This window comes from Sturnira hondurensis, unplaced genomic scaffold (genome assembly GCF_014824575.4).
Source record: "Sturnira hondurensis isolate 20B ecotype Veracruz unplaced genomic scaffold, ASM1482457v3 Scaffold0002840, whole genome shotgun sequence".
Lineage (NCBI taxonomy): Eukaryota > Metazoa > Chordata > Mammalia > Chiroptera > Phyllostomidae > Sturnira > Sturnira hondurensis.
The window spans coordinates 32,373,786-32,383,536 of record NW_028075471.1 but is presented as its reverse complement, the minus strand read 5'-3'; the positions used below and the strand labels follow the sequence as shown (position 1 = coordinate 32,383,536).

General features: G+C 40.5%; 1 long non-coding RNA gene across 1 annotated transcript; it reads right to left on the bottom strand.

Annotated features, from left to right (window-relative positions):
* Positions 1-622: 622 nt before the first annotated feature.
* LOC118983687 (uncharacterized) lies at positions 623-9,409 on the bottom strand. The gene is made up of 3 exons (XR_005065761.1): positions 9,324-9,409; positions 946-1,107; positions 623-863 (listed from the first exon to the last, which is right to left on the bottom strand). It is a non-coding gene; the product is annotated as an uncharacterized LOC118983687 (long non-coding RNA).
* Positions 9,410-9,751: the final 342 nt, after the last annotated feature.

The window sequence follows — 9,751 nt, the reverse complement described above, 5'->3', positions numbered from 1 at the left end:
GCATTCTCTTCTAAAAAGAGTTTAAAACAGCAAGCCTCAAACTGAGCACATGAAGGCTTTCCAAAAACACATGGCGATTGGATAGTTTTAAGGCAACTATTTCCAGATTCTCAGCTTCCCCAGGTCCAGAGTCCTGCCGGTACCCCCTTTTCATGTCCCCCCTTCTCTCATCTCTCAGGAGAGACATACGACTCCCCAAAACTGAATTTTAACTTGGTGTGTGGCTCCAGGCTATAAAAATCTTGGAGGCAATTCAAAAGGGGTGATTAAACATGTCCTGTGTCCGAGGAAGCATTCTCTCATTCCCCACCCAAAAATGGAGCAGAGAGAAAGCCTTTGTAAGAAGTACTCAAGTCATTTTTATCCAGGCAGCCAACTCTTGGCGAGTCTCTGTGCCTTCTCTCTGTACCTCTCTGTTGCTCTCATGTGGAATTAGGATTCAGAAGAATGTTATCCCAATCACTTAAATTTTTAAATGGTAAACACGTAACTGAAGGCAGGTGCAGCTGCCTGCCATTATGAAAGTCAATACTCAAGAGGCAGGTGCGAATGTAAAGGAAAGTGGTTTATTTGCAGGTGCCGGCCACCTGGAAGATGGGGGACTCACATCTCAAAGCCCATCTCCACCCCTCAGTAGAGGCAGAGGTTTTTATAAGGAGAGAGAGGGGAACAAGATCGAGGTGGGAAGGGGGCTGCCGAATTCTCTGCAAGCAGCCAAGCACAGTCCTTTCCAATAAGGCAAGTGATGGTCCGGTGTGCGTCAGCTGGTTTAGTCATCCTGCTTCAGGTCATCCTGGGTCTACCTACGGATGAAGGTCAGCGAATCTCCTGGAGCTGGAATGCTTGAAGGTCTGGGTCTGTGTCTTTTCAAGTTGGTTAGTTAGGATTCTTATACAAACAGGCTGTTTATCTACAAACCCCATATTAGTTAGAGTTGGTACTTACAGAGACGATGTCAGAAGAATGGCGGGGAGGGTCACAGCTTTTCACCAGTGCCATTTGCCACTACCACAGACATTCTGTCTGGTTTAGCTGACTGGTCTTAGCTGGAGATCGGTTGGACAATTCTTATGTGGTGGACTTTTTCAATAAGCTGAAAGACTACACCTACAGCTCCAAGGATTTTATAGAAAACAAAGTTAAAATATATGTTGCAATTATGACATACCAGGAAATACATTTTCTGCAATGAGGTAAAGTCAGGATAAAACATTTTCAGTTATCAGTGTAAAATGTTTTGAAGGACCCTTTGTTTTTCAAAGTTCCTTCAGGATTACATACGCAAATAATTTTGAAGATCCCTTGATCTAAAGAACCAGGAAACCACCTCAAGCAATTTAAATTCTTCATTAGAAAAATATAATCGCATAGCTTACAACCAGAATTAACTATGAAAACTGTCCTATTTAAAAAGACAGTTGTATAAGAACATAACATCTTAGTAAAAACTCATACTTTTTCTTATGTTAACTTAATTTGTGTACTCTTGGGTCGAATCAGAAATGGATTCCTCCCGACCAAGTACAGAGTTTGTTTAGAGGAGGGTACTAAAGGTTTCCACCCCGCCCCCCTTCAAGCCCGTCTGTTTATGCTGTAGGTGGGAAGTGGATAGGGCTTCAACTCTAATTTACCACCAATTGTTAAGACCATTAGGCCTATATTCAAAACCCTCAGCTAATTATCAGAGGAAAAGAAAACAGCACTTTTTCCAGGCTCGGGTGGACCCCATGACTATGAAAAAGAAAATTCCAGAAGCACGACCAACTTTTACCTTCCTCCTTCCACCTCTGCTGCTGAGATACCTTAGGGTCTTTGAACACAATACGATGCAAAATTAATGACTGAGGTTTGCTTCTATCAAAGTGCCAGAGGGATTTACTAACCCAGAGCCAGCCCGGATTTCTACTACCAAAGTTTTCCTCCCTGTTTCCAATAACTGAAAAATGCTGAAACATATAAAGACATTGTAAACACTTAGCAACACTGTTTTCTCCACAAACCTAACTTCTTACCCATTAATTAGCTGCCAACAGAGAACAACATTGAGCCCAGGACATGGAGACCCCTGAAAGCAAGAGGGAGAGGGGAGGACAGGTGACCACAAGGACAAAGGGAGAGGTTTGGAGAGTGAGTGCGCCCGGGACAAACTTTTTATTGCACAAGCTTGTTGCTGGCCTGGCCAGTCCTTGAGGTCAGGACCCCCTTCAATCACCACACTTACGGGGAAAAATAACCATTTCTTGATATACATGTGTAGTAGAGGGTTTATTTTCATTTCATGGTCTGGGTTTAATTTTTAATTTCCATCTGCATTGTAAACTTCAAGTTACTTCCTATCTGCCTTGTTACTTAAAGCAACGAATTGGCCCAATGTTATCTTGGGGTACAAAAATCTAGCTTTTAGAAAGGTATTCTACCTAGAAAATTTGAGGGGCTTCTCTCATTTTCTCATGTTTCCGGAAGCTTTTCAATGTTGTGCCTGTTTCATCTATATTTTGAGTTTGCATCCTGTAAAGATTTTCTTTTGGTCCACTCATTTGGGGAGTAAAAGCTCCAGCCTTTTTTTTTTTTTTTTTCAAGAAAATAATCCCCAAAGAGTAATTACGCCTTCGCTGTGGTGGTAGGAACGTGTTCTGGTCTCATCAGCAGGGCCTGCAGAGCACAGCCAGTGCGCAATGAGTAGTTGTTTGTGATGATAACGCCATAAATAAGCAAAACTAAGAAAGTGTGGGCTCATTATCAGTAGATAATGCAATGGTGAACTTGTAACTGAAAAGAAACACCTTAATTATTCATGCAGTATATTTTAAGATGGTAAGGGAGCCGTTGGTTTGAAGAATAACTCTTCGCCTGCTCAGATTAAATGAAGATTTAAGTGCAGTCAAAGGCGTGCGCAGGCTCAGGAGAATAGACGGGAGCTTCTTTAAGTGTCATGCTCAGAAGGACAGTGAGGTCACTGAGGAGTTAGTTCACTGGGACCTCATCTACACAGAGCCCTACATTAGTTAGTTTTGAGACAATGCCTTACGAATCTGTTCTCAGTATCATGTAGGAACAACCTTATTTTTTAAATGTCAACATGGTCTATTCCCATGCCCTCCATTGCTCAGCAGGTACTGCTCTGTTGAAAGCTGCTGGTTTCCCTCCTCTTCGATGGTGAAACTACCAAATATTGGAAGATACACTGGCTAACTTCTTCAAGACACTAAATCTACTTCCCCTCTAAAGAATAATAGGGCGATGCCTCAGAAAGCAAATTGCAAACCAGGGTACAGACCAGATGTTTCGGTTGAAATGTGGGATAAGAAGGAGGAGGCAAGGAGAAAACGTGTGGGTGGGGAATGTACGTTGTTTGGAAACGTAAACTGAAAGCATTTCCTTTGATGAGCTTGGGATCAAGAGTGAGTTCACTCAGGGGCAACATCCAGTCCACCTCCCGCCCACCCCTCGCCACGGCATCATTCAGAACGTTTAATAAATTATATGTGAAAAACACCTCCAAGTTTCAAAATGAGGTGAGAAACGTGGGAAATAAAATGATATGTGTTTTTATGTGTGAGTAGAGAAATAAGAAAAATAATAAAGTGAAATTCCTATCTTTTGACTTGTAAAGCAGTTTATGATACGGTAAATAAAAATAGTAATGTGTATGATAGGATTCTATTTCATAGAATACAAATCCAAAATTCAATTGATTGGTCTCTCCCCCTCTCTCCCCCTTTTTTTCCATCTATGTGCCTGTGTATCTGTAATTAGGGAGCAAATTATATAGGTTTGATTACACTATATAATTTGTGAAAAAATACATGTCAATCTTTTAACATGTTTACCTTAGATGGATGACATGAATAGACTAGAGGAATAAAACTGGCTTTTTTTTTCAAAAAATATAACTTTGTATTATTTCAGTTGTTACTGAAATTAGTTTTTATAATTTGAAAAACCCCAAATTAAGCAAACTGCCCAAAATGACATGAGGCTGAGTTTTGCACAGTTTCTAGATGAAATGACAAATTTCATACCAGCTTGGGACTCATTTTTAAGTTTTCTAAATTGTATCTAATTACAAAACAAATCCATATTCATTTTATGAAGATTGAGAAGTATGGAAAACCACACACACACACACAAAAGAAAGCAAATATCAACAATTCTAGTCCTTAGGAATAAATCCTGAGAGACAGATGTCAGGGTGCAGCCAGCCCCTTCTGCTGCTGTGGCGCCGTTTGCTGAGCAAGCCCATGACCTTGTTAAACACGACTGCCATCTGAGCTTGTCCCGGGATGGGAAATTACTGGAAGCAAGAACAGACCTAACCGCTCCCCACAGCCGCAGGCAGGAGATGACACTGGCAGGCACCGCAGCCTCGGGTTACAACGCCCCCACAGCCCAGGGGCCTCACAGCAGCACCCCCCCTTTTTTAATACAATGAAAGCTCAAAGCCCCCGCCCCTCAATACCAGAGTATCTCTCTATACCAAGCCCCTCTCCTGTCTTGGAGAGTGAATAAAAACTTCACTCTCTACACATTCTTCTCTTTGCAGATTCTTCCACAGCCTGCATCAACGACCATCCTAACAACAGATACTATGAACATTTGGGTGTAATTATTTCTGGCCTTTTTTTTCTGTTTATGGCTATGTGTCTGTGTGTCTTTTTTAAAAAACAAAAATGTTACACACTATACATAACCTACTTTAAAAAAAAACTAACACAAGTGAGTTTTGTCAATAATCAAACATCCTTCTTTAGCAGTGATCTTAGTGGCTACACTGTGTACCTTAAATGCTGCTTGGGGTTAAATTTGGCTACAACAAAATAGCAGTGATTTAGACACAAAAGTAGGCAGTTCACAGATGATGTGTTGGTTCCACAAAGTCAAGGCTGGCTACATAATTATGGGGCCCAGTGCAAAATGAAAATGTGGGACCACTTGTTTAAAAAGTAGGGTAAAGTTCTATTAAAAGTACTGAAACCAGAAAAGCCACTGTTCGTGCTGTCACCACCAGACCCAAGAGGCAGAGACAGGGACTGAATCTCTATGGGTGCTTTATTCAGATGGCCAGCAATCTGAGAAGACGGCAGGTTTGTACCCTAACAGACCATCTTAAACTCTGTTGTAAACCAACCCTTTTTATAAGGGGAAGAAAAGTGTGGGTGTAGGGATTGGAATTCAGGGGAAAAGTTAATCAGATAAAAAATTGCTGCATTCCTTCATCTGTGTCCCAGGCAGCGGTCTTTATCTGTGCCCTATGTGCTGGGTGTATCATCTCGGAGCACAACGCCTCAGACACAGTCTTGATGGCTTGCAGTCCTCCTGGGGCACAAAGGTGGAACTGCTTTTTGTCTCCAGGAGTCAGGGTGGGTCATACCTTCTTCAGTCCCTGAAACAATAGCTTTTTAAGTGTGTTGATTACTAACCTTCTTAGCTATTACCTGAAACTAAAAGTTTTGCAACACTTCAGTACCCCATCAGTACTAAAATACAAAGATCCTTCATATCTTTGAAGCCCCTTTCTTGACACTGCATATTTTTTATTTTCTTTTTTTAAAAGATTTTATTTATTTATCTCTAGAGAGGAAGGGAAGGAGAGAGGGAGAGAAATATCAATGTATGGTTGCCTCTCGTGAGTCCCCTGCTGGGAACTGGCCTGCAACCCAGGCATGTGCCCTGACTGGGGATATTTTTTATTTTCTATATGTCATTTCTATACGTCACAGGTAATGTCATTCTAAGTAACAAAAGAAGAAAAACTTAAATTAATTGCAAGAATTTTGCCCTTCACCTTTATACTCATGCCAGTTTTAAATGCAAATGTAAGAATGGAATCTCCAAAATGACACAATTGGTATTTCATAGCATGTGCATGCATCTGTACCAAAACAGTCACAACATTGCACAGGATGAAATCAGCTGTTTTTATTTCACTTCTTGAATATACACATCTTGTACCAACACTCTGTAACTTCAGCTTACTGATGAATAAGAACTGAAAGGAAAAGGAACTGTGGGTTGTCCATCTCTGCCTTCTGTGTCATCATTTTCAAGATAAGTTGTTGATTACTGCAGGGAACTAACACAAGTAAGAAATGATACAATAGGGTTCCTTGATTGTTTCTAGGAATGCCATTGCCTTCTTTCTGGGTAGCAAGTTCTGGTTCAAATGGAAAGCATGCCTCTCAGGGGTGTCAGGGACCTAGCTTAGTCACTTTTAGATGTAATGCACACTCCTGGTCCTTGCTTTCAGTCTTGCTGATCTCTGGCTCCTCATGAAACTACAGGAATTTGGAGCTCAGGGGGAGATATGCAGACGCAGCAGCAAGGAACAGTGAACAAGCTCCAGCAGACCTCACTTACAAAGCACAATTTCAAAGACAAAATTAAGAATTTCACATAGCAACAAAAGAACATTAGTTCAGCCTAAGGCCCTTCTGAGCGGGTGGGCGGGTCCTGTGTAACTGCACAGCCCATGTGCCTGTGAAGGAAAAGGGCTCTGGGAGAAACCTGACAAGGACAGTGACTGAAAGTAACCTCACCAGGTGATCTGATCATAAATTCCTACCTGGGCAGGTCAGGTGGCAGTCATGCTCCAGCCTGTAACTCCTTTAATAACAGGTTTGTCTCTGCCTTCAGCAAGCCCTGTCCATCCAGGTTCACACAGCTTTGAAATGCCAGAGTAATCCTCCTTTTCAGACCTCTCAGAGGCATAACCACCCTCAAGGGAGCTCATAATCTTGTTATTTACTCAACAATCCAGTCCTGGAGATTTGCTCACCCTGCTTTCTCCCACCTTCCTGAACTCTTCCTCACATTCCTGCCTTAACTGCACATAGATAAAAGAAATTAGCAAAACTGTCCTTGTCCAGAGCACCAGAGTTCTTGTTTCTCAGCACGTCTTTATCTTGGCTCAAATAAACTCTTACAAAAATGAAAACTCTCTATGAGTTTGGACATTCTCACATCGACAGGCCATCCTGAATGAAGTCAGGAAGTTACTAAGAAACAAAGTTTACTTGTTATGGACGGGCCACTAATTGTCTCTGCCATGCCAGCCGAAAGATAGTTCATTTAATCAGACCTAAATTTTCATATGTGTGGGTTGTTTCTGACTTTTCACCATTATTAATATAATTTACAAACTCTGAAAGTGTGTCTCACTTTAGATTTTTAAAAACATATTCCTAAGCACATTTCTTTGGGGAAAAAATGTCCATTTATTAACTTAAACTAAACAATATGTACTTAATTACACTTGCAATGATAACAGCTATAGAGTTGGGGTTTTTTTTAACAAAAAAGGGGCCAGTTAAACATATTGCTGTTTGGTTCTGGCATGGACACTTTGTAGATGGTTAAAGGTAACACTCTTCGAATTGTGTACCTGAATCAATCCATCAATGCTGGGATACATGCATGATCTTGTGCTAATAATATTTATTGCTAATATTGAATGTCAGGATGGCTTCTACAATCTTGTTTCAATGTTATCAAATTTCTAGTGTTGAGTATACAGATGCATGCTGTCATCTTGAATGAGTATTATCTATTTGAAGCATGCCAGAACACGGTATCTAAGTGCAAATCAACTATGGCTTCCTTTCATGTTAACATTTGCATAGCACATAATCAAGCCGTTCTTTAGTTGGTGACAACTAGTTCTCTGTTCCGTGTTAGTAACTCAAGACTAAAATAACTTGAATGTTCTTAGCTCATTTGGCACATCTTTGCCAAGCTTATCAAATTATTTCCATATGAAACGTAAAAAAGGTTTTACTAGCCTCCAAAACACTTTTATTTGAAGTAAATAACCAATGAAAGAATTTACTTAGTCGAACTATTTCCAACCAAATTCAAATGACGAGAATTTGTAGTTTATTAAGCAGAAAGAGTGTTTGTCTAGTTGTCTGCATATTCAAATTCTGGTGTGAAGTTGTTTTGAATGAATTTGGGTACAATTGGATTTCAGAAATGGGACCATTAAAATCTCAGTATTATGAGCAAACTATTATTTATAGAGTATAGTTCTACATACTCTAACATTTTGTCCTTCACATATAAATATCTGGGTACATGCACCATCTGAGTGTATAAAATTAAACTACCTGAACACCTTTAAAAAATTAGAGTAAAACGTAAAAATGTCTATAAAAAGAAATTCATTAGAGATTTCAAAATATCCGTAAGTGCTAAATAAGGTTTCCAGAAATCAGTGATTATACTGAAACGTGTCACAAGGGGAACTGTTAACAAGTGTTACTTTGCCAATGGTAGGAAGATTGCCAACCTTTAATTGGCTTTAAAGTTGCTGTTCCATCAATGGTGTATTGTAAACGGCAATAATGCCCACATTTATGATTTAAGCCTGAAATGGGAACTCTAGATTTGGCTAAATGTGGCACTGTTCACTGGTCCTTCTCATTAAAAATATTCAAATGCCCGCCTTTTACATTTGGTTAGGATGTTGATTATCATGTTTTTATTAAAAACAACAACAAAACAAAAGATGTTTGTCTCCACTTTACAATAAACAAGAATCAGCCCAGCCCCCACCCCCCTGCTCTGCATTAACTCCTTTGTTCTAATGGACATACTGAGAACGGTTCTAAAATAGGCTGCTCCCAGTGTGGAATTCTACTGAATGAAATGAAAATCTGGCAGGGCATTGTTCTTTAGGGTCTATAAGGGAAGGTGTCTTTATTAATAAAGGCAAACAAAAGGTCATATTATCTTTAATAGGCAGAGTACACAATGCTCTCTTTGAATTTCTAACTACTTGGATCAATGCAAGAGAACTCGTGAATACCAGTCTGAACAAACACAAGTAAACTTCCATTCACACCAGTAAGAGGGAAACCCCAACAGAAAGATCACTTTCCAAGCGTGTGAGGTTCCAGAGAGTGGGGGAAAGATCCAATGAAGATGTCTGAGAGGACCCTCAGTATTTAGTGTTTAGTATTCAGCTTATTACCCTGGCAGTTTTGTCCTGCTGACTTGAATAGCTTTTTGAGTTAGGGATCGTTTATGGCTCTTCTGGCTCTTGCAAGTTACCAATTCATCAGCCTGCCTTTCTACACCAACCGTGTGTTTTCCATTCTCTCCTCTTCCTCCTACTTCGTGCGAAGTTGCGATGTTGCACACTTCACAGTTTAGCTCACTGACCTAAACAGGGAAGGCCCATGCAGGGACCACAGCCACAAGGCTGCTGCGGCAGACACTGTTGGCTGTCTGCACAAGGTCATACCAGCTTCCCTGTCTCCCTTGCTGGCATGGTTGTCTCCCACAGTAGAGGCAAAAACCAAACCAAAACAAAACAAAACAAGTACCTGTATTTCCAGCCTCCCTTGTAACCCTACTTCTGGCCAGGAATGTAAGGGGAAGTCTGCTGGGAATTTACTAGAAAGAAGAAAAGAAAGAAAAGTTTGTCTTCACTCCCCACCCGGCATCTTTCTGATTTTTAAGGTGGTCGTGTGAGGATGTGATGCTTGGAGACCAGGAAGCCACCCTGTGGAAATGAGGGTCAAGATCAAGAAATTGCAGAAAAACCAGTGAAGGGGAACAGAGTTTACCACCCCAAGTACGCCTCTTCGGGATATTGATTATTTTAAGCTAATTAACTTTAAAAACAACAGACATGGTTTTCAGAAACTCTGAAAACCAAGTACAAGTCACCCTTTGTAACGAATATTCACCTTTATAGGGAGATCTCCATTTGTGAGGGTGATTCTCTCAAGGCCAGAACTGGAAAGTTAGA